The sequence below is a fragment of the Hyperolius riggenbachi genome, chromosome 1, assembly GCF_040937935.1.
Source record: "Hyperolius riggenbachi isolate aHypRig1 chromosome 1, aHypRig1.pri, whole genome shotgun sequence".
NCBI classification, from domain to species: Eukaryota; Metazoa; Chordata; class Amphibia; order Anura; family Hyperoliidae; genus Hyperolius; species Hyperolius riggenbachi.
In genome coordinates this window covers 393,972,190-393,988,601 of record NC_090646.1, presented here as the reverse complement: position 1 = coordinate 393,988,601, position 16,412 = coordinate 393,972,190, and the positions used below count along the sequence as shown (strand labels likewise).

The following is a 16,412-nucleotide window of genomic DNA, read 5'->3' as shown; positions in this document are numbered from 1 at the left end:
CGAAATTGTTTATTCGATCTCCTCCTAGTACTCACATCCGATCTAACTGCTTTCATAGGATATCCTCTTTGTTTAAATTTTATAGTCATATCATTCTGTCGTTGACTCAAATTCTCAGAGTTGGAGACTATCCTATCCAATCTTGCAAATTGGCCTTTTGGGATAGCATCTTTAACATGGGACGGATGAAAACTGTTATAGTGTAACAATGAGTTACAGTCAGTGCTTTTAACATATAAGTCAGAAGTTAAGGAATTGCCTTCTCTCGTGATGATGGTATCTAAAAAAGACACCTGTTCAGCACTCACATGACTCGTCAATCTGATTTCCCTGCAGCATTGGGACAGAGTAGTCAAGAATTGATCAAGGGTCGAATGCGGCCCCGCCCATACACAAAAAAATATCATCTATAAATCTGTACCAGCACTTAGCATGTCGCTGGAACAGACAATTAGTATACACAAAGGCCTCCTCAAATAATCCCATATATAGATTAGCATAGGACGGGGCCACATTCGACCTCATCGCCGTGCCCCGCAGCTGCAGGAAAAACTCGCCCTGAAAAGAAAAATAGTTACAACGTAGGACCACATTAAGAAGTTGAAGTGCAAATGAACGCTGTTCATTGGACAGATCTGACTGCGTCATTAAGAACCAGTCGATGGCCTCCACACCCCCATCATGCGGGATGGAGGTGTAGAGGCTCTCCACGTCCAATGTCACCAAAAGGAGCTCTTCATCCCCTATATCTAGGCCTCTAACTTTCTGAAGGAACATATCTGTGTCCCTTATATATGAATCTAGTCTAATCACCATGGGCTGTAATAGTTTATCCAAAAACTGTGCAATAGGAACAAATACTGAGCCCGTGCCGGCCACAATGGGTCTCCCCGGTGGCCGGCATGGGTTCTTGTGAATTTTGGGAAGGGTATAGAATCTTGGTGTCATAGGATTTTCCTGAATGAGAAATTTTGCCAAACCCTCATCAATAAAACCTTTAGCCCTTGCTCTTTCAATAATGCTTTTAATTTTCTTTTGTATGGGACCTATGGGGTCCTGTTCTATCTTACAATATATCTCCTCTTGTGCTAATTGTCCCCTGATCTCTTCTTCAAAGTAGTTGGTGTCTAATACCACTACGGCTCCGCCTTTATCAGCAGGCCGAATTGTAAGTTCAGTTCGACTCCTAAGATTTTCCAGTGCCTGACGTTCATCCCTGGTGAGGTTGAATTGTACCCTCTTCTTCTGCTGTTCTGACTCTAATGTTTTGATATCTTCCATAACTAATGTACAAAAGGCATCAATCACCATATTCCCAGATGGAGTAAAGGAACTCTTGTTCCTCAATCCCATATCTCTCAATGAAAGCATGGATTCATCCATTGCCCCCTGTACCCCACTAAAATGAGGTGCTGTCCCAAAAAAGTACTTTAACTTGATGGTTCTGAAGAAACGATATAGTTCTTGATCAATCTCAAAAAAAATTGGTAAGTTGGTAGGACTAAAGTTCAATCCATAATCGAGTACTCTTTCCTCTGTAGGCGTCAAAGTATATTGAGAGATGTTAACCACTAATCGGGATGGTTCTATCCGTTCCTCTTCCGTAGCTCCATCTGACTCTTTATTGGCTCTTTTCGTGCGTTTGGCTCTGGCCCTACTGCCGCCCCTCCTACTGCACTTCTTCTCACTGGGGAATTCTCCCGGGAGGATAAAAAATCTGATGCAGATGAACCAGGGTTGCCCCCTTGTGGACGAGGCAACTTCCCTCTCGGTTTCCTGGGTTTAGCAAATCTCCTCAGGGAATTGGCGGGTACCATCTTTTGCCATGAGTACACGTAGCCCCCCATATAGTCTTGGGCATCTCGTTGGAATTTGGAACGTTTAGTTTCCTCAATTGCTTTGGTATGGGTAGCCATTTTTTTGGACAGCTGATCCACAAATATTTGCATCTCTTCTGCTGGTAAGATTGCGGTAAGTTGAGTAAGGATATCTAGGCTTTTCCTTTCTAAAGCTGGAAGCTCCTGATGAATCCTTTCAATAGTAAGGATCATCGTATCAAACGCAGCCTTATTCCATATCCTTTCAAAGATGGAACAGAATTCAGGATCATTCCCAAAAAGCATTGGTGATACTTGAGAGCGTACTGCTCGTGGAATTCTTCTGCTCCGGCAATATTCAGCAAGAGTCCTAGCGTGCATGTCCAGCTCAACCCATCTTTTCTTTATGTTCTCCAAATCTCTTTTTAGCGGTTTCTCTTTAGACAGCTATCAGCCGCTGTAAAGCTATCAAAGATATTACAGAGTAATTATTATTATTATTATTATTATTTAGTATTTATATAGCGCCGACATATTACGCAGCGCTGTACAGTGTATATATATATATATATATATATATATATATATATATATATATATATATTTATCTTGTCACTAACTGTCCCTCAAAGGAGCTCACAATCTAATCCCTATCATTGCCATATGTCTATATTATATAGTGTAAGTACTGTAGTCTAGGGCCAATTTAGGGGGAGCCAATTAACTTATCCGTATGTTTTTGGAATGTGGGAGGAAACCGGAGTGTCCGGAGGAAACCCACGCAGACACGGAGAGAACATACAAACTCTTTTGCAGATAGTGCCCTGGCTGGGATTCGAACCAGGGACCCAGCGCTGCAAGGCGAGAGAGCTAACCACTACGCCACCGTGCTGCCCGAGTAATATGCAATCATGGCAGCCTTGGCAGGATGATCTGCCATCTCTGGGGCATTCTGGTGCCAGACTGTTTCATAAATAAACATTCTTGGTAGAGTTCTTGTATTTATCCCATTCTAGAAAGACCCAAAGAGGGTGAGCAGGAAGTAGCTAGCTGGAATAACTGCATCCACTTCAATAGAGAGTGGACAGATTTTCTAATCATTTTTCCTGCCCTTCCCCACATTGAAGAATAGCGCAGCAGAGGGTGGTGGAGGTGGAGGAGTGGTGTGTATTACCTTCTCTAGAGTCAGTCCCATTTTATCCTCCACTTCAGTGCACTCTCATTCGTCTCTATTCTGGTCTTCTCATATCATGTGACATTTTAGGTAATGTGAGAGCAGTGGTGAGTGAGAGTGGTTACTATACTTTACAGAAGGATGATCTGGACCCTACATTAGAGAAGGTATACAATGCTAATTAGCACTGTTGTACTACTCTGTGATGTAGAGGAGGAACTGGAGTTACTGGGGGAAAACAAATGTGGGAGCATGTCATTAGGACCAGCTCTGTGATGAAGCCGACTGAATCATGCAATTGAGGTGGCAAACTGCAGGGGTGATGTTGCAGCAGGCAGAACTGTGCATTGTTACCAATGATCTTCGACTCTCTGAGAGCGGGAGGAGTGGTGTGTATTACCTTCTCCAGGGTCAGTCCCATGCCATCCTCCTCTTCAGTGCACCTGCCACTCTTATTACTCAGCTCTATTCTTGTCTTCTTATGTCATGTGACATTTCAGGTAATGCGAGAGCAGTGGTGAGTGTACCACACAGAAGGATGATCTGAATCAGACATTGAAGAAGGTAATACACTGTTAATTAGCACTGCTGTACTACCCTGTTATGCGGGGGAGGAACTGGAGCTACTGGGGGACACAAATGAGGGACCTCGTAATGGAGGGAAGAAAACAAGCCCCTCCTGACCCCAGGCAGCTGCTGCTTCCCCGCCCCCCACATCTGGCACATCCATAGACATAAGGTCGAAATTGCTTCAGTCTGGGCACATGGAAATATGCAACAAGGACTCTCCGCTTAAAGCAAACTTCAAGAAAAAACTGAAACATGAGGTGGCAGATAAAAACTACCTTGGCATAACATTGTTTATAGCACTTTATAGCACTTAAAGATAAGACATTCTGACAGCAATGCAAATATCAACTTTATTGTAGCTTCCACTCTGAGATAAATTAATGTGCTATCTTGACAGACGGGCAGAGCATAAAACATAATCCAAAGTGAAAGCTTTGATGGCCTGAAGCAGACAATTGTATTTACTGAAGAGATTTAATGAAGGACAGTGAAGTAAACAGTTCAGAATCCAGCTGCCTGTAGAAGAACTGGCAAATCCTCCGTAAAGGCTATTATTTAACGCTTTGGCAGAGTGGATTAATACAAGTTGCTTTTAATACTTCAGTAAACTGGCTTCACACTTTCCATCTGAGCAATGATTATCAAAGATGTCTCAGATAGGAGACAGAGTGACGTCTGATTCTAGGATTATGCTGTCAAGTGGCTGACAAGTACTAACAATGCACTTCCATAGGTAATGGGAAATGCAACAACCATGCTGCTTGCTAATGTATACTCATGCAAAAGTGCCATAGATACTTAAGGGATAAAGGTATTATGCCTCAAAGACAATTAATACAAATCTAAAAAACAATATGGCTCAATGACCTCATAGCTAGAAATATATCCTGAAGCTGGTGATGATACATTTGATTTGTGATTTACTACTGCGATTTTGAGTAATGTATTTCTGGTGCAGCTCTGTTTTGATTCTGCATAAATATCTCATCTGAAATGCTCAACCATGTTCTTTAACTACTTCACCATTGAGGAGTTTTTCCCCTTTAGGACCAGAGCAATTGTCACCTGTCGGCACTCCTCCCTTTCTTTCGCCAATAACTTAATCACAACGACATGATCTATATCTTGTTTTTTTCACCACCAATTAGGCTTTCTTTGGGAGATACATTATGGTAAGAATTATTTTATTCTAAACACATTTTAATTGGAATAATAAGAGAAAGATTGAATAAATTAATTATGTCTCAGTTTTCGGCCATTTTTTAATGTAATTTTTTTTCTCTGGCCACTTCGGGTTCTGGATGGTCAAAACGCGAAGTGGCCGTGCCCCGGCGGCCAGTGTTAGAAATGAAATACTCCCGGCCGCATAAATGTCTTGCTGTGACCAAATGTTTTAAAATCCCGGTGTGAGTTAACTCCCCAGGCAGCACGGCAATGTGTCGGATGAAGCCGCCTCTTTGGCTTTGCCTCCTCTCCTCCCCCTGCCCCTCTCATATGGAGGCTTCCCTGCTGCTACGAACGACTCTGGGGGACAAGCTTGTCCCCGGCTGCCGCAGCTGCATAGTAGAGGGGCAGGGGGAGGAGGCAGAGCTGAAGAGGTGGTTTCATCTGACACATTGCCGTGCCGCCAGAGGAATTAATTTAAACATTTTGGCTGCAGCAAGACATTTATGCGGCTGGGAGTATTTCATTTCTAACACTGGCCGCAGGGGCACGGCCACTTCACGTTCTGACCGGCCAGAAAACGAAGTGGCCAGACTTCGGGTTCTGGCCGTAACATATATAAAAAAATTTTGGGTACTATGTGGGAGTGTGGGAGGGAAATACAGCGGGATGGAAAAATGTGGGCAACTGTGAAGGATTGCGGAGAAGCCGCCGCTTGTGCTGACATTGAGGCGGTGGTTTCCGCGCACAGAGCGGCGGTTTCCTCACAGCAACATGCGTCTGGGTTATCTGGACCTAGTAGTGCACACAGATGGAGAGCTACGCGCGCGCGCGCACGCCGCAAGACAGGCTCTTTATGCCAATAGGAGAAGGGTCAGCTGATCGGGACGGTCAGCTGACCCCAGCTCAGCAGATGATTGGTTGATGGGAGCTGGGCGGCGCTGAGGAGCGCTTCACTATATATATCTCTTGCTGTTCAGTTGCTGGTTGTCTGGAGTTGCGAATACCTATGTGTTAGCACTCAGACCTTAGTCAGATCCTTCAGTGTGGTGGAACCAGGAGGACCTGGGAATCCACACTTAGCCAGTTTACTGTGTATCATCTGTGTTATTCATTATACCAGTTCCAGGGTGTAGAGACCATGGACCTCACACCCAGACTAGGGAACTTGTGTTATCATTCTGTTATACTTCAGACTAGTTCCGGGGTGTAGAGACCACGGACCTCACACCCAGACTAGGGAACTTGTGTTATCATTCTGTTATACTTCAGACTAGTTCCAGGGTGTAGAGACCACGGACCTCACACCCAGACTTGGAATACTGTGCATCATCTGTGCTATTCATTAGACCAGTTCCAGGGTGTAGAGACCACGGACCTCACACCCAGACTAGGGAACTTGTGTGATCATTCTGTTATATGTCAGACTAGTTCCAGGGTGTAGAGACCATGGACCTCACACCCAGACTAGGCATTGTTTGATATCTGTTATGACTTTGCTTTCCTGACTATTCTTCTGATCTCTGATTCGGTACCTTGCACTTCTGATTTTCCATTGTCAAACCCTGCTTGCCTTGGATACCGAATCAGCCTTCTGTCTTTGTACTTTTTTCTGTCTGTGTGTTGTCGACTCGGCCTGCCTGACCTGTCTGACTTTCACCCACCCCTTGGGTGCTCAGTCCTCCTGCAGGGGTCCCCTGCTTCTCAGAGGGGGCACTGCTGCATACCAGTCAAGGTCTGCTCCCTCCTGGAGTCCCTGACTGCAGTAGAGTCTGTTTCTACTTATTGGACCACCTGCTACCCCGGTGGTCCGATCCATACTGTTACACCAAACACTTACACGCTTCAGGTGCCCAGAGGTTAGCGATATATCTGTATTATCGGTGATTCTGCAGATCATCAATAATCAGGTATATATCTGTATTCTTGGTGATACTGCAGATCGCCAATGATCAGATTCTCTCTGCGTGCTGACACCCATCGTTACAGAACGCCAGACCAAAAAAATTTGGACACACTGAGCAGTCGTCTTGACACACTCACCACTTCGGTGGAAAATCTCATCAGAGTGATGGACGATCAGCAGGCCCAGATCTCTGCTTTATCTGGGTCGCTACAAGTCCTTCAAACGACTGTAAATACAGTGCGATCCCCTCCAGTTACGGATTTGAGAATGTCCGTACCCGAAAAGTTTTCTGGCCACAGATCTGACTTTCAGAATTTTAAGAATCGTGTAATGTCGTATTTTGAACTAAGGCCTAACCTGTCAGGAACAGAAGCACAGAGAATTATCTTTATTAAGACCTTACTCTCAGGGGATGCTCAAACCTGGGCGTATAATTTAGAGTCAGGGCATAAAGCACTCAGGTCAGTTGAGGAGTTTTTTAAGTCCATGGCCATAATTTACGATGATCCAGACATTTCCTCTACCGCTGAGCGGAAGTTAAAGACCTTGCGTCAAGGCAAGGATCCAGTCGAGGTTTATGCAGCTGAGTTCAGCAAATGGTCGGTGTCGGCTAGGTGGGTGGCTTTTGCATTGCTAGATTGTTTTCTATCAGGGTTATCAGACGCAGTTTTAGGATTGATGTTGGGATACCCTGAACCTAAAACCATTGAGGAAGCAATCTCTTTGGCAGTACGGGTTGAACGTCGGTTACGATATCAAAAACAAACCCGTGGTAAAGACCGGACCAGATATGTCTCCTATGCCACACTTCCACCTGCCTCATCGCCACCTGAGCCAATGCAGATTGGTCAGTCCAAATTGACGCGGTCAGAAAGGAATCACAGAAAAACAGAACAGCTCTGTTTATACTGTGCAGAGGAGGGTCATAGAGTGCAGAATTGCCCCAGAAAGTCGGGAAACGTTGCCGCCTAGGAGTAGTCAGAGGTAATACCCTAGGCGCGCAGTCTTTACCTCTACATGACAATCGTCTGTTACTTCCCTGTTCTGTCACATGGGAAGGTGAGACTGTTTCCACTGAATCTTTCATTGATTCCGGTTCCGCGGCTAACTTTATTGACTACGATTTTGTTAAAAGATTGGGAATACCCATGCTCCCCTTAGATCAACCGATCCGGGTCACTGCTGTAGATGACTCTCCTATGCAGAGTAGAAATCCGTTATCCTGTACTCCTAGTCTACAACTCAGTGTGGGGGTCTTACATAGGGAGAGTCTGCAATTTCTGGTTTTGCATATGGCAACCTCTACCATCATTCTTGGCATGCCCTGGTTACAAATTCACTCACCTCAGATAGACTGGGTTTCAGGTCAGCTAACGAGCTGGTCGCCCATTGTTATCATCATTGTTTAGTGAAAGTAACCATGGGTAATACCAATATTCAGGTTGAAGGTGTACCGAGACAATACACAGAATTTGCGGACGTCTTCTGTCCTAAGTCAGCAGACAAACTTCCCCCCCATCGTACCTACGATTGTCCCATTGATCTGAGATCTTGTTGTATGCCGCCCAGGGGTCATCTGTATTATCTATCTGGACCTGAGAAATTAGCCATGCAAGAATACATCAGGAAAAACTTGGCGAAAGGGTTCATCCGTCTCTCTCGTTCACCAGCAGGGGCAGGTTTCTTCTTTGTAAAGAAAAAAGACGGAGGCCTCCGTCCTTGTATTGATTACCGAGGGCTGAATAAGATCACAGTGAAAAACCGCTACCCATTGCCTTTGATTGACGATTTGTTCACGCAGGTGACCAATGCCAAGATTTTTTTCCAAGCTAGATCTCAGGGGTGCATACAATCTAGTCCGTATCAGGGATGGTGACGAATGGAAGACGGCCTTCAACACACCCGACGGGCATTACGAGTACCTAGTGATGCCCTTCGGGTTGTGCAACTCGCCGGCCGTCTTCCAGGAGTTAATCAATGAGGTGTTCAGGGAAGTGTTGGGGAAGTTTGTTCTGGTTTACTTGGACGATATACTGATCTTTTCATCCAGTCTCTTTGAACATCGCCAGCATGTCAGATGGGTTTTAAAAAAGTTAAGACAGAATCAACTTTATGCAAAACTAGAGAAATGCCTCTTTGAGGTAGAGTCAGTAGCCTTCTTGGGGTACATTATCTCCACATCTGGTCTCTCGATGGACCCAGGGAAGGTTTCGGCTGTCCTGGAGTGGCCTCAGCCTGTGGGGCTGAAGGCACTTCAGAGATTCCTGGGGTTTGCCAATTACTACAGAAGGTTCATTAAGGGGTACTCAACCATCATCGCTCCTCTCACCAGTCTCACCAGGAAAGGGGCTGACACTCATCATTGGTCACCAGAGGCTCATGCGGCCTTTTCGAACCTAAAGAAACTGTTTTGTTCTGCCCCGATACTGAGGCATGTTGATGTCGCCTTCCCCTTCATTGTGGAGGTTGATGCCTCAGAGGTGGGGGTGGGAGCTGTGTTATCTCAGAAGTCAGGCTTGCAAGGCAAGTTGCACCCATGTGCCTATTTTTCTCGCAGATTTTCACCCGCTGAGAAAAACTATGACATTGGCAACCGTGAGCTCCTGGCCATCAAATTGGCGTTTGAGGAATGGCGACACTGGTTAGAGGGTGCAGAACACATTATTACAGTTTATACAGATCACAAGAATTTGGAGTATATTGAGGGGGCTAAGAGACTTAGCCCTCGCCAGGCCCGGTGAACCCTGTTTTTTGCAAGATTCAGATTTGTAATCACGTATACTCCCGGAAGTAAGAATGTCAAGGCCGATGCTCTCTCCAGGTGTTTTGAGCCCGAGTCAGTGCAGACTGCAGATCCTGAAACCATCCTACCCCCAAAGGTAGTTTTGGCAGCCACTGAGACATGGAGAGATTGGACAGCCACGTTGAGTCCCTACCAACAGGATGTACCAGAGGGAAAGCCTGAGGGGGTCATGTTTGTGCCGTTGCCTTTCCGCTTGCAAATCCTACAATTCTTTCATTCTCACAAAAATGCTGGTCATCCTGGAGCCACCAGAACTCAGGATCTACTAGCTAGATGTGTCTGGTGACCTACTCTGCCTATAGATTGTAAGGAATTTGTAAGAGAGTGTGCTGTATGTGCAAGAAGTAAACCCTCTCGTCAGGCCCCCGTTGTCACTTTACAGTCCTTGCCAGTCCCCAATGAGCCCTGGACTCATATTTCCATGGATTTTGTGGGTGAACTTCCTTGGTCTGAAGGCAAATCAGTCATTTGGGTGGTAATGGACCGGTTCAGTAAGATGGCACATTTCGTCCCTTTGAAAGGACTCCCTTCAGCCCAGGAATTGGCTGATCTCTTCATCCTGCACATCTTCTGGCTGCATGGCATTCCGGAAAATGTAGTGTCAGATCAGGGAGTCCAATTTGTTTCAAAATTTTGGAGGGCCTTTTGCCATCAATTAGACATGGAACTCGCATTTTCATCAGGCTACCACCCACAGACCAACGGTCAGACCGAGAGAGTTAACCAATCGTTAGAACAGTTTCTCAGGTGTTACGTTGCTGATGTGCAAACCGATTGGGTAAAGTTTTAACGTTTGCAGAGTTTGCGCACAACAACCTGAAGAGCTCTTCTTCTGGGTTCTCCCCATTCCAGGTGGTGTCAGGGAGATCACCTAAGTTTGCTCCTTTTTCTGTCGCTTCCACTCCTTTCCCAGCTCTGGAGGATTGGAAAAGGGCGCTGAAAGATATTTGGGCAATGGTTAAGAGGAACCTAGGGAAAGCTTTTCAAACCCAGAAGAAGCAGGCAGATAAACATCGGTCTATAGAGTGGAGATTCTCTCCAGGAGATTTGGTGTGGGTGTCCACTCGTCACTTGGCCTTAAAACAATTGTCACCCAAGTTGGGTCCTAAATTCATAGGACCTTTTCCAGTGGCCAAGAAAATCAATAATGTCACTTATGCCATTGATCTCCCAGCCAGTATGAAAGGCGTGAGATCATTTCATGTGTCCCTGTTGAAGCCAGCAGTGCAGGTGGACTCCTCTCCCTCCCCCCCCCCCCCCCCCCGTGTTGGTGGATGAGCAACCAGAGTATGAGATTGAAAAGATGGCATAGACGAGAGATCTTGGGTGCCAGATTGTCGCATGCATGCGGAAGAATTGAAGAAAGAGTTCCATGAATTACATCCTGGGAAGCCTGGTGGAGAGTGTTCGGAGTCCACTCCTCGGGAGGGGGGTTACTGTGAAGGATTGCGGAGAAGCCGCCGCTTGTGCTGACAGTGAGGCGGCGGTTTCCACACACAGAGCAGCGGTTTCCTCACAGCAACATGCGTCTGGGTTATCTGGACCTAGTAGTGCACACAGATGGAGAGCTACGCGCACGCGCGCCTCAAGACAGGCTCCTTATGCCAATAGGAGAAGGGTCAGCTGATCGGGACGGTCAGCTGACCCCAGCTCAGCAGATGATTGGTTGATGGGAGCTGGGCGGCGCTGAGGAGCGCTTCACTATATATATATCTCTTGCTGTTCAGTTGCTGGTTGTCTGGCGTTGCAAATACCTATGTGTTAGCACTCAGACCTTAGTCAGATCCTTCAGTGTGGTGGAACCAGGAGGACCTGGGAATCCACACTTAGCCACTTTACTGTGTATCATCTGTGTTATTCATTAGGCCAGTTCCAGGATGTAGAGACCACGGACCTCACACCCCAGACTAGGAATACTGTGTATCATCTGTGTTATTCATTAGACCAGTTCCAGGGTGTAGAGACCACGGACCTCACACCCCAGACTAGGAATACTGTGTATCATCTGTGCTATTCATTAGACCAGTTCCAGGGTGTAGAGACCACGGACCTCACACCCAGACTAGGGAACTTGTGTTATCATTCTGTTATACTTCAGACTAGTTCCAGGGTGTAGAGACCACGGACCTCACACCCAGACTAGGGAACTTGTGTTATCATTCTGTTATACTTCAGACTAGTTCCAGGGTGTAGAGACCACGGACCTCACACCCAGACTAGGGAACTTGTGTTATCATTCTATTATATGTCAGACTAGTTCCAGGATGTAGAGACCACGGACCTCACACCCAGACTAGGCATTGTTTGATATCTGTTATGACTTTGCTTTTCTGACTATTCTTCTGATCTCTGATTCGGTACCTTGCACTTCTGATTTTCCGTTGCCAAACCCTGCTTGCCTTGGATACCGAATCAGCCTTCTGTCTTTGTACTTTATCTGTCTGTGTGTTGTTGACTCGGCCTGCCTGACCTGTCTGACTGTCACCCACCCCTTGGGTGCTCAGTCCTCCTGCAGGGGTCCCCTGCTTCTCAGAGGGGGCACTGCTGCATACCAGTCAAGGTCTGCTCCCTCCTGGAGTCCCTGACTGCAGTAGAGTCTGTTTCTACTTATTGGACCACCTGCTACCCCGGTGGTCCGATCCATACTGTTACACCAAACACTTGCGTGCTTCAGGTGCCCAGAGGTTAGCGATATATCTGTATTATCGGTGATTCTGCAGATCATCAAATACCAGGTATACAGTGGTGTGAAAAACTATTTGCCCCCTTCCTGATTTCTTATTCTTTTGCATGTTTGTCACACTTAAATGTTTCTGCTCATCAAAAACTGTTAACTATTAGTCAAAGATAACATAATTGAACACAAAATGCAGTTTTAAATGATGGTTTTTATTATTTAGTGAGAAAAAAAACTCAAAACCTACATGGCCCTGTGTGAAAAAGAAATTGCCCCCTGAACCTAATAACTGGTTGGGCCACCCTTAGCAGCAATAACTGCAGTCAAGCGTTTGCGATAACTTGCAACAAGTCTTTTACAGCGCTCTGGAGGAATTTTGGCCCACTCATCTTTGCAGAATTGTTGTAATTCAGCTTTATTTGAGGGTTTTCTAGCATGAACCGCATTTTTAAGGTCATGCCACAACATCTCAATAGGATTCAGGTCAGGACTTTGACTAGGCCACTCCAAAGTCTTCATTTTGTTTTTCTTAAGCCATTCAGAGGTGGATTTGCTGGTGTGTTTTGGGTCATTGTCCTGCTGCAGCACATAAGATCGCTTCAGCTTGAGTTGACGAACAGATGGCTGGACATTCTCCTTCAGGATTTTTTGGTAGACAGTAGAATTCATGGTTCCATCTATCACAGCAAGCCTTCCAGGTCCTGAAGCAGCAAAACAACCCCAGACCATCACACTACCACCACCATATTTTACTGTTGGTATGATGTTCTTTTGCTGAAATGCTGTGTTACTTCTACGCCAGATGTAATGGGACACGCACCTTCCAAAAAGTTCAACTTTTGTCTCGTCAGTCCACAAGGTATTTTCCAAAAAGTCTTGGCAATCATTGAGATGTTCTTTAGCAAAATTGAGACAAGCCTTAATGTTCTTTTTGCTTAAAAGTGGTTTGCGCCTTGGATATCTGCCATGCAGACCATTTTTGCCCAGTCTCTTTCTTATGGTGAAGTCGTGAACACTGACCTTAATTGAGGCAAGTGAGGCCTGCAGCTCTTTAGATGTTGTCCTGGGGTAATCTGCGGCCTCTCGGATGAGTTTTCTCCGTGCTCTTGGGGTAATTTTGGTCAGCTGGCAACTCCTGGGAAGGTTCTTCACTGTTCTATGTTTTTGCCATTTGTGGATAATGGCTCTCACTGTGGTTCACTGGAGTCCCAAAGCTTTAGAAATGGCTTTATAACCTTTACCAGACTGATAGATCTCAATTACAGTACTTTTGGTCTCATTTGTTCCTGAATTTCTTTGGATCTTGGCATGATGTCTAGCTTTTGAGGTGCTTTTGGTCTACATCTCTGTGTCAGATATCTCCTATTTAAGTGATTTCTTGATTGAAACAGGTGTGGCAGTAATTAGGCCTGGGGCTGACTACAGAAATTGAACTCAGGTGTGATAAACCACGGTTAAGTTATTTTTTTAACAAGGGGGGCAATCACTTTTTCACACAGGGCCATGTAGGTTTTGAGTTTTTTTTTTCACTAAATAATAAAAACCATCATTTAAAACTGCATTTTGTGTTCAATTATGTTATCTTTGACTAATAGTTAACTGTTTTTGATGAGCAGAAACATTTAAGTGTGACAAACATGCAAAAGAATAAGAAATCAGGAAGGGGGCAAATAGTTTTTCACACCACTGTATATCTGTATTCTTGGTGATACCGCAGATCGCCAATGATCAGATTCTCTCTGTGTGCTGACGCCCATCGTTACAGCAACCTTGTTAATTGTCATGATTTTCCTGAATAAATCGTTGGTTGTTTTACGATAAAAAATGTCAGTTAAATATATCATATAAGAGACACACACAGTGATATTTGAGAAGTGAAATTAAGTTTATTGGATTTACGGAAAGTGCGCAATAATTGTTTATACAAAATTAAGCAGGTGCAATTGCCAAAATGGATGAGCTGATACATTCTAAAGAGGAAAGAGAATTAAAAATTATGTGGACACCAGAAAAGCTCTGTTGGTCTTGGAACAACATAGACTAGATAGGGGAGCAGGAAAATCGGAGGCCTTCTTGGCGCTTGACGCTGAGAAGGCCTTTGATAGCATAGAATGGACATGGATGATGGAAGTGTTAACAACATACGGATTTGGGGGAAAATTTATGTCTTTTATAGACCTCATGCATGTTAATCCACTGGCAAGAATCTCTTTGATGGGGTTGAATAGCCAGGTATTTGGTCTGGGCAGAGGAGTGCGGCAGGGATGTCCTTTATCCCCACTATTGTTTAATTTAGCGTTAGAGCCCTTGTCGTGCTCCTTTATCCAGAACAAAGTATTTGAAGGAATAACGATAGGGCGACATGAGCTCCTGACAGCACTATTTGCAGACGATATTCTTTTGTTTATGTCAGACCCAGAGAGAGATGTAAAAAAAGTTATAGATCATATAAATATTTTTGGAGCCTCCTCTGGACTGGTTATAAATTATCACAAAAGTCAGCTACTATTTCTATCTCCAAGGCTGGCCAACAAAGTTTGCCCAATACTGGAGAGGATGCAGATAAAGTATAAAAACCCATTTATCACATACTTAGGAATTAAGCTCCCACGACAACTGGACCAACTATATAATTTAAACTATTCTCCTTTAATCCAGAAAATTATAAAAGAAGTAATATCTTGGGAACAACTACCACTGTCCCTGGCAGGGAGAGTTCAATTAATAAAAACGTTCAGTGTAGCTAGATTAATGTACCCCGTACAGAATCTCCCGATATTATTAAAACATAAGGACATCAAACGTTTGGAATCAATGTTTATTAAATTTCTTTGGAAATCAAAAAAAACAAAAATAGCATTGGCAAAATTAAAAGCTCCCATTTCCCACATCGGTTTTAATTTCCCAGATTTAAGAACATATAACTTGTCAGCATTATTCAGACATGTCTGCGATTTGTTGGGGGGAACATCCTTTTACACGTTGTGAGAAGGGGGAATATGTACTGGGTGCTAAGCTCCCTGGGGTGAGCAACCTTTTCAGGTATAGAGACCAGTCCAGTGGCTTTGCCTTCAAACAGTGGTGTGTTTATTTACAGCTATATACACAGGTGCATAAAAAGGTGCTTCAAAACAAAGTAAATTCAAAAACAAAACCCTAGCCGTGTCTCGGCTCTAACTACACAATATATACAGTTCTACCTATAGACTGAACAAGCCTTATGCTTTGTTAGTCACACTGCAACAAATGACAGTTTTTAAACCAACCTTTTAGCTCGAGCCAGACCAACCTGTCTGCTCCCCAGGTTACAGAGCAATGAATGAGAGCAGGGCTTAGCTATTTAACATAATCCACCTCCTGAATACTAATTAATGAATCCATTGGATTCCTGAAGTGGATCACAGCTCCCTGTATGCAAAGGTTAGAAGTCTGGGTGATATATAAACTCCTGACAGGACTTTTCCAGGCTCTCTGTTAGCCATCCTGCTACATACCCTCCCCCCTTGTTTCAACCCCAAGGTTGGAACACCCACAGAAAAACATGAGTGTACTCGGGATAGGGCGTCTGCATTTCCCATCTTTGCTCCTGGTCTATGTTTTATAGTAAAACTATAATCTTGTAAAGTAAGAAAACAGCGATTTACCCTTCTATTTGTCTCTTTCTTCTGTGCCATCCATTTGAGAGGAGCATGTTCAGTTATTAAATCAAAGTGACGACCCAACAAATAATATCTCAATGCCTCTAGGGCCCACTTTATAGCCAGACATTCCTTTTCTATCACTGCATATTTTCTCCCATGTTCATTTAGTTTTCTACTTAAATACACAATAGGGTGTTCTTCCCCATTCTGTACTTGGGACAATACTGCTCCCAGGCCTACATCCGATGCGTCTGTCTGAACTACAAAGTCCTTGGAAAAGTCTGGGGAGTACAAGACTGGCTGTTCACAAAGGGCCTTTTTCAAGACCAGAAATTACTGTTCTGCCTCAGGAGACCACTTTATCATCACTGAGTCTTTTCCTTTTGTAAGGTCAGTCAAGGGTGCTGCAAGAGTTGCAAAATTTGGGATAAATCGTCTATAATAACCAGTAATGCCAAGAAAAGCGCTGACCTGATTTTTGTTTGTAGGGTGTGGCCACTCCTGTATGGCTGCAGTTTTCACTAATTGTGGTTTTATTACCCCACGACCGATAGTGTACCCAAGATATTTGGCTTCCTCCAACCCAATGGCACATTTTTTTGGATTGGCAGTGAGGCCTGCTTTGCGGATAGCTGTAAAAACGGCTTGAACACGTGTAAG

The 16,412-nt window shown here is 44.6% G+C and overlaps 1 protein-coding gene across 4 annotated transcripts in view; it reads right to left on the bottom strand.

Annotated features, from left to right (window-relative positions):
- The window catches only part of LOC137552128 (dynein axonemal assembly factor 5-like), a 625,885-nt gene that overhangs the window by 183,288 nt on the left and 426,185 nt on the right, over positions 1 to 16,412 (bottom strand). The window lies entirely within an intron of this gene.